The 15,475-nt window shown below is 48.3% G+C and overlaps 1 protein-coding gene across 6 annotated transcripts in view; it reads right to left on the bottom strand.

Annotated features, from left to right (window-relative positions):
- The window catches only part of LOC144608165 (polyhomeotic-like protein 2), a 176,006-nt gene that overhangs the window by 152,806 nt on the left and 7,725 nt on the right, over positions 1-15,475 (bottom strand). For 4 of the 6 annotated variants that reach the window (XM_078425620.1, XM_078425623.1, XM_078425624.1 and 1 more), the window contains exon 2: positions 5,951-6,055. The exons of 1 other annotated variant lie outside the window; for it this stretch is intronic. The gene's annotated coding sequence lies outside the window, so the exon portion shown is untranslated. The remainder of the gene's footprint in view (positions 1-5,950; positions 6,056-15,475) is intronic. One more of the 6 variants, XM_078425621.1, reaches the window with a different exon arrangement.

Below are 15,475 nucleotides of genomic sequence, written 5' to 3'. Positions count from 1 at the left end.
TATATCTTTATTGTCATTGTACAGGGGTACAACGAGACTGGACGCTGGGAGTGATTCTCCCCCGGCCGACAACTCTCTAACCAGGGCCTGCTGCCTCGGAATAATTGAAAAGATCATTTAGGACATTAGGCCAGGGCGGAGCCAGTTGCTGCCTGGCAGCGCCAGAGACCCAGGTTCGATCCCGACTACGGGTGCTGTCTGTACAGAGTTTGTTCATTCTCCCTGTGACTGCATGGGGTTCCTCTGGCAGTTCCAGTTTCCTCCCACGCTCCAAAGGGATAATTGGCTTCTGCAAAAATTGTGTTAGTGTGCGGGGTGCTCGCTGGTCGGTGTAGACTTGGTAGGACAGATTCCACACTGTATCTCCAAAGGCTAAAGTCTAAAGACTTTCTCAGCAATGCCAGAGGTTGAGGGGAGGCCTGACAGAAGTATATAAAATGAGAGGGCCACAGATAGGGAAGACAGTCAAAACCTCTCCTCCCCCCCTCTAGAGAGCATAGGGTTAAATTGCCAGAGGGGAAAATTGTAACTGGGACCTCAGGGGCAATTTCTTTCCCACACAAAGGGTGCCCCATATCTGGAACCAGTTGCCAGAAGAAGATATCGAAGCAGAATACAATTACAATGTTTAAAAGCTATTTGAACAGCTATGGAATGGAAAGGGTTTAGAGGGCAGTGGGACAAAGCAGGGAAAAGGGGGACGTCCTATATGCCAACTTGGTCAGGATGGGCAAGGTGGGCCGAAGGGCCTATTTCCATGCCGTGCAACTCTATAACTTGAATAGCAACCTGAATAACAACGGTGGATGTTCACCAGCATTCGCTGCCATTGCCTTTCCATGTGGTGGAGATTGCAGATTTAATGCATCATTTTAGTCTGAGAGATACAGCACAGAAATGGGCCCTTCGAGTCTGCACCGACCAGCGATCCCCAGCCATTAACAATATCCCACACACACAAGGGACTATTTACACTTATACCGAGCCAATTAACCTACAAACCTGTACGTCTTTGGAGTGTGGGAGGAAACCGAACATCGAAGAAAACCCACGCAGGTCACGGGGAGAACGTACAGACTCCGCACAGACAAGCACTAGTAGTCAGGAACAAACCCAGGTCTCTGGCGCTGTAAGGCAGCAACTCCACCGCTGCGCCATCGTAGTGGACATTGGTTCAAACATCTTATCCAGGATCTGGCCCAACACTCGAAGCATTGACAAAGACCTCAGTGCAGACAGACCACTATGTCTATTTTGAGCCGGTGACCTCCATCTTGCCACCTGTCCCCCCCGATCCTGAACCCACTGTCCAACGCGCAACCTCCATTGACAGAGCTACACTCCAACTGCAGCACTAATCTCAGCCACGGGCGAAAATCCAACCACACAACAGCAGGCAAGTCCTTCTCAATCCCTCCTCTTCACCCTGACCTCCTGAAAGCGACTGCCCTGAAGCAAAAAACATTTACCAGACACCACACGGGGTCTTTGACCCTCAGCAACCCTTGGCCCTTAAGCGAGCGCACTCCGTACCGAGCGGCACTGCCAAGGACGGTTCAGACTGGGGTTTGCATTTCACTAGCGCCTGCCGCATCCACACCACATCTCAAGGGGCCGCGCTCTCTCACCGAACAGATGAAACAATATTTCACACACACTTCAGGTGAGTTTTCAAAAAAAAAATTGTATAGAACCTAGGGCTTTGAAGCAGGCCTGAAATGGACTGAAATTGCCTTTCATCCGTTAAACTAATTAATATAATTTGACAGCAATAATTAGCATACGAATTGATATGAAAAAAAAACACCCTATTAGGCCGATAGAGCTCTCCAGCAATGAAATGCAAAGCAGTTGGACAGAAACCAAGCGAGCAGTCTCTCTCTGGACCGCTGCCAAAAGGAAAATAAAACTCGACCTCATGTGGCTCCAGGAATCAGGGAAACACTCGAGCTGCTAAAAGCTTTGTCCATTTAAACCCGGAAACAAAGCATTAATTAACCAGCACGGAGCCAGCTGTCCAATTTTATGAAGGTTTTCCGAAACGGGACCGACCCCTCAGGTTTCACCGCCAAAAAAAAATGGCTGGTCGCAGTACGGATTTCAAATTCCCTGCCCTGTTTCCAATGTAAATAGATGCATTGTTCTCCCACACTAAACTTAAGAAACAAGTATTCTCAGCAGTTTGAGAGTCTGTTTTGGCAGCGGATAACGTGCCTTTGGAGGTCAGGCACGAGCTTTGTTTCATTTGCACAAATATATCACGAGCCAGTAATTACCCGGTCACACAGCCCTCGTCCACCATCATTACATTTTAATGCCCGACGCGCGTCATTTGCAAAAATGCCGTCATTTAAAACAAGCTCACCCCGGAGCAATCAATTCATTCTACAGCTGCTGCTCTTTTGAACCAGCTGAGTGCCAGCCATTTATCAGGGGTGCAAATTCATCAGCGACAGGAGACCACCCCACAGGATCCATCGAGTCCTTGTCCAGCAGTGACTGCAGGACCTTTAGTGCCAGCCATTGCCCAGTGGATTTGCAGTCAAAGATGTTGGATCCAGAAGAACATTTCACAGCATCGATGCCAGGCCCATTCTCAACATACTTGTGCCCACATACTTTGGATCCAAGCCCAGCCCGGTGCAGCCACACACAAAGGTGGCCATCAGGATGAGGGTGACTCTGGGCACACTTAATCTGGGGATGTGCATCATGACCCATTGGACCGGTCCATCTTTGAACCCCAGATGAACCCAAAGACAATAGACAATAGACAATAGGTGCAGGAGGAGGCCATTCGGCCCTTCGAGCCAGCACCGCCATTCAATGTGATCATGGCTGATCATTCACAATCAGTACCCCGTTCCTGCCTTCTCCCCATACCCCCTGACTCCGCTACCCTTAAGAGCTCTATCTAGCTCTCTCTTGAATGCATTCAGAGAATTGTCATCCACTGCCTTCCGAGGCAGAGAATTCCACAGATTTACAACTCTCTGACTGAAAAGGTTTTTCCTCATCTCCGTTCTAAATGGCCTACCCCTTATTCTTAAACTGTGGCCCCTGGTTCTGGACTCCCCCAACATTGGGAACATGTTTCCTGCCTCTAACGTGCCCAACCCCTTAATAATCTTATATATTATGTTTCGATAAGATCTCCTCTCATCCTTCTAAATTCCAGTGTATACAAACCTAGTCATTCAACATACGACACTCCCGCCATTCCGGGAATTAACCTAGATGGCCCAGTTAATCGCCGAGGCAGGGGAGTGGGGGATGGACCACACCCACGCCAAGGACAGCAGCTCCGAGACCACCTCAGCTGAGGGGCTCTCGCTGATAGCCTCGGCAGGGGACCGCCACCGAGCTTCTGGCACATCCCAACGAGGACATAATACTCCATCCCATTGGCTCTTCTCCCACGGCTCCAGTGTGGCCTTGGACAGATGAGTGGATGGGAAGTGTTGAGAAAGACATGGATCAAATGCAATCAGATGGGACTAATATTGCCCAATATGCCCAACTTGGCCAACATGGGCAAGGTGGGCTGAAGGGCCTGCTTCGGCGCTGTACCAACCTATGACTCCAAATCGTGAGCAGTTCCCTCGCCCAGGTTCAATCCTGACCTTGGCTGCCGTATGTGCGGAGTTTGCACGTTCTCTCTATGACCACGTGGGTTGCCTCCGGATGCACAGGTTTCCCCCCCAAATCCCAAAGACGTACGGATTTGTAGGTTAATTGGCCTCTAAAACTGCCCCTAATGTGGGTGCAAAAGTGGGAATAACACAGAATTAATGTAACCGGTGATCGATGGTCAGCATGGACTTGGTGGACCGAAGGGCCTCTTTCCATGCTGCATCTCTTAAAAAATAATCAATCTTAAACATGGTCTTCTTGGTGCAGCTTGAACATACCAAAGAACTATTCATCAACATATTGCAGGGGGACAACTCTACCCAAGCATTCCCCCCCTGCACCAGCAGATATCGTGCCCCAGCAGCTTCCCCCAAAACAGTCACATTCAACTTCCCGAAGGTCTGGACTTTCAGCTCGTTCCTAGTCCTCCATCAACCCCATTTGGAAACATATCACCAGCCCTTCTTTGCCACCGTGTCTAAATCCTAGTACTCCCCTTCTCCATCAACTCCTTCAACTCAGGGTTGTAGCACACCTTCAGATCCCAGGGCAATCAAGGACAGGCAGTAAATGTCATCCTTGCCAGCAATACCGTTATCCCAAGTGTGAACAGAAAACAAAACTTTATGCAAAGACGGTGACTGGAACGTGCTCCTGCACGTGGAGTTAGGGCAGACGCACGACACCTCAATAATTCCCCCCTTCCTGCATTCCAGAAATAATCTCGGTCTGGGCTTGTACATAACATGAGTGAACAAGAAAATAAACTCAGGCGTAGGCCACTCGGCCCCTCAAGCCTTTCAATACGATTATGGCTGAGATTTTATGGCCAAGATCTTCTCCGAGACAGAGGTTCACGTACACCTCCTCCAATGCATCATAAGTGGCCTCCTTTACATCAGCGAGACCAAACATTGACTCGGCGACAGTTTTGACGAAAGCTCGCACTCGGTTTGCGAAGGCCTGCATAGTTGCTAACCATTTTAACCATTCCCACATTGACCTTTAGATCCCGGGCATCCTCCATCACCAGACCATGCCCAGCCTGTAGGAACTGCATCTCACATTCCACTCGGGTAGCTTGCAACCAATCGAATTCTCCAATTTTAACGAACCAAAACATCCTCCCCCTTTCCTTCTCCCCCTTCCCTCCCTCTTTTCTCTTTGCCCCACCAGCACTTGCACCCATTTCTCCCCTCCTCCTCCTCCTCACTTCCCAGCTACATTCCTTCCTCCGGCTTCACTATTCACAACTCTTCAATCTTTATTCCACAACTTTACACTTTTCATCTCTGGCCTTTGCCCAACCATCAAAAGCACTTGAATCTGTCTCATCAGGCTTTGTCCTTGCCCTCACTTTGAACCGTCTCCCCCCCCCTCCCCCTCCCCTCCTTACAATCCATCCGAAGGAAAGTCCTGACCCAAAACGTCACCATTCCATGTTCTGCAGAGATGCTGCTTGACCCGCTGAGTTACTCCAGCACTTTTTTTCCCCCGTCACTCTTCTTACATGCCAGTTCCCCAATCAACTTTCTGATATTCTGAAAATGTACCTATTTCCTTTATTCAATACCTCCAACGAATCCATTCCCCACAACCCTTGAGTAGAGCATTCCAGAGATTCACCCGTCTGCAAGAAGAAATCGCTAAGGTGCCTCAGTTATAAATGACTACTCCCTTATAACCACCTCCCCTTAATCAATAGACAATAATCAATAGACAATAGGTGCAGGAGGAGGCCATTCGGCCCTTCGAGCCAGCACTGCCATTCAATGTGATCATGGCTGATCATTCTCAATCAGTACCCCGTTCCTGCCTTCTCCCCATATCCCCTGACTCCGCTATCCTTAAGAGCTCTATCTAGCTCTCTCTTGAATGCATTCAGAGAATTGGCCTCCACTGCCCTCTGAGGCAGAGAATTCCACAGATTCACAACTCTCTGACTGAAAAAGTTTTTCCTCATCTCAGTTCTAAATGGCCTACCCCTTATTCTTAAACTGTAGCCCCTTGTTCTGGACTCCGTCAACATTGGGAACATGTTTCCTGCCTCTAACGTGTCCAACCCCTTAATAATCTTATACGTTTCGATAAGATCTCCTCTCATCCTTCTAAATTCCAGTGTAACTTAATCAAGACTCTCCCACAAGTGGAAACATTGACATCTACCCTGTTCAAGTCCCCTTAGAATATCTTACATGCCTCAATAAAATCACACCTCATTGTTTTAACTTCACAGCCTTTAGGAAGACAGTGTTGTAGAATTTACAGGAAGAGCAATGTTTACACATATTACCCAGGTAAGGGAGAAATTACTCACTCACATCTAGATCCCAAAAGCATCCACACAGTCTGCTGGAATCTAATATCCAATTCTGCTCCTGAACATTGTTCAGACAAATCCCTTGGCCTCGGTAAAAAAAACCTGCAAGAAAGCAGAGATGAATGTTTTACTGAGCTTCCGTTTCAAGAGCCAATGTGTTTGCAGCTCAATTTACATTGGGTTAGTGTTGACTGTTACATTGGAGCAGAGCCTTAACTTCCAACCAGTGTTTACATATCTTTACCCAAAGCAAGCTCCTAGCCTGCTGCCTGGGTGATTTCTGTTGTTACTGCTCAACAGCATTTAATCAAAATGCAAGACAAATTTAACTCACAATGGTTTACGAGGATGTTGCCAGGTCGAGAGGGTCTGAGCTACTGGGAGAGGTTGAGTAGGCTGGAACTCTCTTCCTTAGACTGCAGGAAGATGAGGGGTGATCTTATTGAGGTGTATAAAATCACGATGGGAAAAGATCAGGTAGATGCTCAGAGTCTCTTGCCCAGAGTAGGGGAATAGAGGACCAGGGGACATAGGATTAAGGTGAAGGGGAAAAAACTTAATAGGAATCTGAGGGGTAACCTTTTCACACAAAGGGCGGTGGGTGTATGGAACAAGCTGCCAGAAGAGGTAGTTGAGGCAGGGACTATCCCAACATTTAAGAAACAGTTAGACTGGTACATGGATAGGACATGTTTGGAGAGATATGGACCAAACACAGGCAGGTGGGACTAGTGCAGCTGGGACATGTTAGCCGGTGTAGGCAAGTTGGGCTGAAGGGCCTGTTTCCACACTCGAGGACTCCTTCATTGCGTCAAAAGAAGGAGATTGCTTCCTTGATGGCGTGGGAATCTGTAGTTGGAACAAAAAACAGAGACATACAGAACAGACACAGGCCCTTTGGCCCACCTCATCCATGCCCTTCACCTTCACGAGTCCCATTTGCCCGTGTTTGGCCATTATTATCCCTCTAAACCTTCCCCATCCTATCACCAACTACAGAGTGGCCCTGAACTACCATCTACCTCATTGTAGACCCTCGAACTATCTTTAATTGGACTTTACCTTGCACTAAATGTTATCCTGTATCTCTATACTGTGGACGGCTCGATTGAAATCATGTAGTATAATCTTTTTGCTGACTGGATGGCACTCAAAAAAAAAAAACTTTTCACTGTACCTCGATAGACATGACAATAATAAACTAAGCTAAACATCTATGGCAGTGTCCAAATATTTTTTTAATGTAGTAATTTGCCTCAACTAGTTCCTCTGGCAGACTACAGAATGCTGGAGTAACTCAGCGGGACAGGCAGCATCTCTGGAGAGAAGGAATGGGTGATGTTTCGGGCCCACTCCCCCGACCAGGGTCTCGACCAGAAACGTCACCCATACCTTCTCCGCAGAGACGCTGCCTGTCCCGCTGAGTTACTCCAGCATTTTGTGTCCACCTTCGATTTAAACCAGCATCTGCAGTTCTTTCCTACACATAGTTCCTCTGGCAGCTCGTTCTCTATACCCACCACTTTCTATGTGGAAAAGGTTATCCCTCACGTCTCCTATTAAATCTTTCACCTCTTGCCTTAAACCTATACCCTCTAGTTCTCGCTCACTTGATTTCCTAGCCGGGGGAAAAGATTATGCATTTACCCTATCCATTCCCCTTACTGTTTTATATATTTCGATAAGATCAGCCGTCAACCTCCTGTGCTCCGAGGAATAAAGTCCTAGCCTGCCCAACCTTTCCCTGACCCTCCAGGCACTCGAGCTGTGGCAAAGATCTTGCACAAAGGTTGGGCAGGGCAAAGCATTATTAACAGCTTATTTCGTTACAAAGCCACTCATTGTGCAAGACAATAAATTACTTTTGTGCATTAACGTGAAGAAATAGCGCGGGCCTCGAACATAATGTGCAGGAACAATATCCCCTCGGTCGGTACCTGTGCCGAGCTACCCTGACAACGTCAAGAAATCAGCCAGGGCATCTTTTGGCAAATAGGATCACAGCCAAGTGCTGTGATTCCCCACAAATAAATGTCCCCAACAATAAGCTGGTGGCTGAGGGCAGCACAGTGGTAGAGTGGCCACCTCACCGCACCAGAGACCCCAGGTTCGATCCCGACTACGGGTGCTGTCTGTACAGAGTTCGTACGCTCTCCCTGCGACCGCGAGGGTTTTCTCCGGGTGCTCTGGATTCCTCCCACGCCCCAAAGACGTACAGGTTTATCGATTAAATTGTTTCGGTAAAAATAATAGACAATAGACAATAGGTGCAGGAGGAGGCCATTCGGCCCTTCGAGCCAGCACCGCCATTCAATGTGATCCTGGCTGATCATTCACAATCATTCACAATCAGTACCCCGTTCCTGCCTTCTCCCCATACCCCCTGACTCCACTATCCTTAAGAGCTCTATCTAGCTCTCTCTTGAATGCATTCAGAGAATTGGCCTCCACTGCCTTCTGAGGCAGAGAAATCCACAGATTCACAACTCTCTGACCGCAACTCTCTGACCGCAGAGAGATTCACAACTCTCTGACAAATAACCGCAAACTGCCCCTAGTGTGTAGGATAGTGCTTGAAAATGGGCGATCGCTGGTTGGCGTTGACTCGATGGGCCAAAGGGCCCGTTTCCCAGCTGTATGTCTAAAGTCTAAACAATCAGCAGGCCATACCATGGAGCACACAGTGGGAATTAGACACCATCAGCTCTCCCCTCCAACATCAGGAAACCCTCAGCACACTGCCCCTCACTCAGACCAAATCACTTGGCATGCCCCCGACCCTAGAACCATTTTAATATCCTCGGGCATCACAGCACAACGACGGATGCGGAAACAACGGACCCCAGCCTTAACATTGCAGGGAAGAGAGATGTTAAGGTGTGTCAAACTTTGTTTAGCACACAGTCAAGGGCATGTGCTGATATACAAAGCCCTCAGCGCATAATCAAGCAATGAACACAGCCAGCCACACTGAAAACATTAGGACCAGTTAGCAAAAAGCACAGGAACATGCCCCAAGGCAAGCCTTCAAGTGTCAGTTGCAAACATGGGGTGCCAAGATCAACTAAAAGGAAAGTAGACACAAAATGCTGCAGTAACTCAGCAGTACAGTCAGCATCTCTGGAGAGAGAGAATGGATGACGTTTCGGATCAAGACCCTTCTCGACCCGAAACGTCACCCACTCCTTCTCTCCAGAGATGCTGCCTGTCCCGCTGAGTTACTCCAGCATTTTGTGTCTACCTTCAATTTGAACCAGCATCTGCAGTTCTTTCCTACAGCCAAGATAAACTAACCAGATCTGCATGGACATGATCCCTCCGTTCCCTGCATATCCGTGGACTTATCCAAAAAGGCCTTCAATGCCACTATCTTATCTGCCTCTACCACCACCACCGTGACCCTTGGCATCACATTTTTGCTTGTAATGTGATGCTTTTTAAATTGCCCCTTTAAACTTTGCCCCTCTCTCTTTAAAGTTCTGTTCTCTACCCTTTGAGATTTCCAACCCGAGTACAGAGGATCTGACCATCTACTCTATCTCTGCCTCTCATAAAGGAGATGGAGGTTGCAACAAGGAGAGGCAGGGCTCAGGACCAAATGAGCCCGCCGGCAAGGCAAGGCAAGGCAAGGCAAGGCAAGGCAAGGCAAGGCAAGGCAAGGCAAGGCAAGGCAAGGCAAGGCTGAGACTAAGGAGAGGGAAGGAGTGGAGCTGGGGTGCAGAGGGGCGAGGGTGAGAGGAGTCAAAAGTGTTTTATTGTTATATGTCCCAGAAAGAACAATGACATTCTTACTTGCAGCAACACAACAGACCATGTAAACATTGTAATCTGTAAACAATGCAAGTGATAGGACCAGATACGGCCCAACAAATCTACTCCACCATTCAATCATGGCTGATCTATCTCTCCCCTGACGCCCATACTAATCAAGAATCTATCAATCTTTGCCTTAAAAATATCCATTGATGGCCTCCAAAGCCTTCTGTGGCAAAGAATTCCACAGATTCACCACCCTCTGACTAAAGAAATTCCTTCTCATCTCCTTCCTAAAGGAACATCCTTTAATTCTGAGGCTATGACCTCAAGTCCTAGATTAGACGTCCAGATATAATCAACAAGAAAAAAAAGTTCTATGTCAGAGACGGCCGGGGGGGGGGGGGGGGGGGGGGGGAGGCGTGGGGGGGGGGGGAGGCGTGGGGGAGGCGTGAGGGGAGGCAGGGGGGGGGAATGGGGTGGCAGTTCGTGCAGAGACAAGGGAGGAGGATCCACTAGCTACCCTGTGCAGCCTCTACAACTCAGAGGCAGGCAGCAACGTCGGTCAGCAAGCACAGGGACATGGGGACGTGGGATCTGGACATAGAAACATAGAAAATAGGTACAGGAGTAGGCCATTCGGCCCTTCGAGCCTGCACCGCCATTCAATATGATCATGGCTGATCATCCAGCTCAGTAGCCTGTACCTGCCTTCTCCCCATACCCCCTGATCCCTTTAGCAAAAAGGGCCACATCTAACTCCCTCTTAAATATAGCCAATGAACTGGCCTCAACTACCTTCTGTGGCAGAGAATTCCACAGACTCACCACTCTCTGTGTGAAGAAATGTTTTCTCATCTCGGTCCTAAAAGACTTCCCCCTTATCCTTAAGCTGTGACCCCTGGTTCTGGACTTCCCCAACATCGGGAACAATCTTCCCGCATGGACGAGTTGAGATCTGTGGATAATGGAACAGCGGGCAAGGTCTGGGAGAGGGAGACATGCACCTTACTCCATCACCCGGCCCATTGCATTACAGCAGGAGGACGGTGAGGCAGAGAGCTGTCTTACATGTGGGAAAGCAGGAGAGCCAGCATCGAATCAAAGCTCAACACGTTTGGTCTTCCCGCGGCTCTGGTGTGAAGCCAGACTCTGCGGTCATCTCACACCAGCTCCTTACCGATTTCACAGCAGCCCCTGGCTCAAAGAAACAGCATCGAGAGCCAGGCGCTGGGAAACTCAAACACACCTCCAGAGGTCAGTTAGATGGTCCTTGAGCGACGGCCCGACCTCGTGTTCAACACTGTGCTGCGCTGATTCAGACAGTAATTGCTCTGTTATCAGCAGCTCCTGCCAAAGCCTCAAGACACAACATGCCAGAGTAACTCAGCAGGTCAGGCATCATCTCTGGAGAACATGGATAGGTGACGTTTCAGGTCAGGACCTTCAGATTTAAAACGTCACCCATCCTTGTCCTCCAGAGATGTTGTCTGACCGACAGAGTTACTTCAGCACCGTCTTTTTTGGTAAACCAGCATCTGCAGTTCCTAGTGTTTAGTTGAAAGATGTAACGTGGAAACAGGCCCTTTGACCCACTGAGTCAGTGCCAACCAGTGATCACCTGTACACAAGTTCTAACCTACACACTAGGGGCACTTTGCAGAAGCCAATTAACTTACAAGTCTTTGGTGCTGGAAACATCTGCTATTCGTTATCTCCAGAGACGATGCCTGACCCGCTGAGTTGGTCCAGCGCTGTGGCTGTTTTCAGTGTAAACCAGCATCTGCAGTTCCTTCCTCCATTCCTGAAGTTCAACGTTGCTTGGTCACTCGTCTCCCGTTTTAACATTTCAACAATGCCCACCAGATCCCATCATAGGTTTGTCACTCTTGTTACACAGGAGAAGGAGCAGACATTTCACGCACAAGAGTCTATGGACACGATTGAGATAATACTCAGCTAAGAGCATGAGGAAATGAGTAGGGCCATTCCCAACCTCAAGCTTGCTCTGGTGTTCAACCGCTCCCTCCAAGTATCCCCGTCACTCATGCAAGGCTGCTGTTGAATTCACCAGCTAGTTCCTTCGCTCGTCACTTGCCCTTCATCATTTAGATTTAGATTTTAGATTTAGAGATACAGCGCAGAAACAGGCCCTTCGGCCCACCGGGTCCGTGCCGCCCAGCGATCCCCGCACACCAACACTATCCTACACACACTAGGGACATTTTTTTAACATTTGCCCAGCCAATTAACCTACATACCTGTACGTCTTTGGAGTGTGGGAGGAAACCGAAGATCTCGGAGAAAACCCACGCAGGTCACATGGAGAACGTACAAACTCCGTACAGATGGCGTAGTCAGGATCGAACCAGAGTCTCCGGCGCTGCATTCGCTAGAGCTATACAGCACAGGAACAGGCCCTTCAGCCCAACCTACACGTGCCGACCACGATGCCCCATCTGCTTCAGTCCCACCTGCATTTGGCCTGTATCCCTCCAAGCCTTTCCTATCCATGTGCCTGCCCTATTGGTGGTATTGACGATGCAAAGCTGAAACCAAAACATCAAGGCCAAAGACTCAGCCTGACTGGAGCAAGGGCTGCCATTGCACAGCTGACTTGCACCCAGAGCCTGCATCAGCAACAGTCAACATCTAAACAGTGAGCTCCTCTTCTAGCTGGGGGCTATGCAGTAATGAAGCTAGAAAACAAATAACAACAACAAACTGCCTTAGGGACTCAGAGCCTGGAAACAGTCCCTTCGGTCCAACTTGCCCTACCTGACCAACATGTCTAATCTGCACTAGATGGACACAAAATGCTGGAGTAACTTAATCGACACTAGTCCCACCTGCCTGCGTTTGGCCCCAATCCCTCTAAACATGTCCTATCCATGTACCAGTCTAATACTTAAAACTCTGCAATAGTCCCTTGCCTCAACTACCTCCCACTGCAGCTCGTTCCATTTACCTGCCATCCTTTGTGAGAAAAAGTTACCCCTCGGGTTCCTATTAAATCTTTCCCCCTGCACCTGAAACCTGTGCCATCTGGTTCTTGATTCCCCTACTCTGGGCAAGAGACTCTGTGCGTTTACCCGATCTACTCCTCTCATGATTTTATACACCTCTATAAGACTCAGCAGATCAGGCAGCAGGTCGGCAGAGTTTCAAGTCTACATCAGCTTGCTTGTTGCTGCAGCCTGTTGCGTCTCCGTCATTCAGTAACGTCACTTGCTCAAACATTCAAGTACATTTTGTCCTGTCCGAGGATTACGTTTGCTCATTAAGCTCACTGCCCTTTCACCCAGTGCAGTCGCGTGCAACTCAGCGCATGATCATTAATCTGCTGGCCTTAACAATCCTGGGAACAGACCTCATAATTGTTCAATGTTCCGTGCTGGATCAATAAAACACAGCAATATCGCCACGTTCAAGAATAAAACGCCACACTCCGTCTAAAAGCACAAACGCGCCCAGCGAGGGCTCTTGTTCCCGGCTCTCAAACAGAAGCAAGGCAGGAGAAGGAATCTGCAGGCAGAGGGGATTGGTTTAGCGGCACCATTTACAGCACAGATATTGCGGGCTGAAGGCCCCGCTCCTGTGCAGCACTGTTCTGTGTTCTAGAGTATAAAAATAAAATTTGGTCAAAAAGAAAAAGGAAGCACGTGCAAGCCAAAATCAACCAGGGCATTTGAGGTATATAAACCAAGGAGGAATGAGCTTAACCAGACCATTAGAAGGGTCAAACATGGGCCACAAAATGGCTTTGGTGAATCGGTCGAAAGAAAATCCAAAGGCTTTTTATACTTACAATAAAAAAACAAGGCAAACATGGAGAAGGTAGGACTGCTCACGGATAAAGGATGGAATTTGTACTTGGGAGTCAAAGGATATTGGCTAGGTATGAAATGAGTACTAGCATCAGTGATTACAAACGGCAGGCACGGGCTCCACATCACCCAAATGCACAAAAATTGTTGGAGCTGGTCAAATGCTGTGGGGTGTCAGCAGTTAAGAGAAGGCAGGAGCATGGGGTTGAGAGGGAAAGATAGATCAGCCATGATTGAATGGAAAAGTGGACTTGTTGGGCCAAATGGCCTATCACTTATGAACTGCAGCTAACTTGGATGGGACATCTTGTAAGAAAATAACTGCAGATGCTGGTACAAATCAAAGGCCTCGGCCCAAAACTTCGCCCATTCCTTCTCTCCTGAGATGCTGCCTGACCTGCTGAGTTACTCCAGCATTTGGTGAATGGATGGGACATCTTGGTCAGCATTGACAAGCTGGGCCGAATGGCCCATTTCAATGCTATATTACACTTTGACTCTAATTTCTGTGTGATGTGACCCCATGACTCTAACTTTAGGCGGCAATATTCCACAGCTTTAGTGTCTCAGCAGCCAAGAGTAAGGCAGACACTCTTTCTAAAAAAAAAAATCACATTTGTTAAACTGTGATCTGTGCCCTTTCCAATGACGCACAGTCGCGCACACACCACTCCTTGCCTGGTGTAACAAAACAATACAATGTTCCTAAAGATAGACACAAAATGCTGGAGTAGTTCAGCAGGTCAGGCAGCATCTCTGGGGAAAAGGAATAGTTTACTTTGGTTTAGAGATACAGCGCGGAAACAGGCCCTTCGGCCCACCGAGTTTGCACCGACCAGCAATCCCTGCATATTAACTACCCTACACACACTGGGGACACTTATACCAAGCCAATTAATCTACAAACCTGTACATCCTTGGAGTGTGGGAGGAAACCGAAGATCTCGGAGAAAACCCACGCAGGTCATGGGGAGAACGTGCGAACTCTGTACAGACAGCACCCGTAGTCAGGATCGAACCCAGGCCTCTGGCGCTGTAAGGCAGTAGTCTACTGCTACGCCACCGTGCCGCCCACTGTCTCCGAAAGATTCTAGATTCAATTTAATTGTCACATGTACCAATTAAGGTACAGTGAAATTTGAGTTAACAATATCAATAGGTGATGTTTCAGGTTGTAATCCTTCTTCAGACTGAAAGATAGAGGTGGGGGAGGAAACTGGAAGCAAGAAAGGCCAGAACAAATCAGGGCCGGCAGTGGTTGTGTAGAAAGGAGCCGCAGACATCGGTTTATACCAAAGACATAAAGTGCTGGAGTAACTCAGCGAGTCAGGCAGAATCTTTGGAGAAAAAGGACGGACGGGTGACGTTTCGGGTCAGGACCCTTCTTCAGAAGAACCAGACCAGGGTGGACAGTCAGAACCTATTTCTCCCCCAGGGTGAAAATGTCAAAAGACAAGAGGGCATAGCTATGAGGAGAGAAGGGAAAAGTTTAAAGATGATGTGTGGGCCAAGTCTTTGTTACCTCCAGAGAGTGGTGGATGGTGGTGGGGGAGGCAGTCAATGAGAGACTATTGGAGAGGTACTTGGATGTATAGGTAATGGAGGGATGTGGATCATATGCAGGCTGATGTGAATAATTTATTTTGGCATCATGTTTGACACAGATATTGTGGAGCAGTTCTGTTCCTGTGTTCAGCATATTTAAACCTTGCTAAATTTGAATTGGTGTACATTCCTTAAAAGCATCCCAACTCCAGAGACTCCCACAAGGAAGGTTAACACAACCAACGACAAGGGAATTAAATGTTCTCTCGGGGGCATTTGCGTATCGATGGGAATCAGGGCTGTTGGAGACCATTAGAGACTGATTGATGAAGTCAGACGCTGCCCGGTTATTACTGCGGCACATCGAGTCAAGGCTCCAGCATTGGTAAAGAACACA

This window comes from Rhinoraja longicauda, chromosome 30, assembly GCF_053455715.1.
Source record: "Rhinoraja longicauda isolate Sanriku21f chromosome 30, sRhiLon1.1, whole genome shotgun sequence".
NCBI lineage: Eukaryota > Metazoa > Chordata > Chondrichthyes > Rajiformes > Arhynchobatidae > Rhinoraja > Rhinoraja longicauda.
Note: the sequence above shows the minus strand (reverse complement) of the source record. Positions and strands in the feature narration are given on the sequence as shown.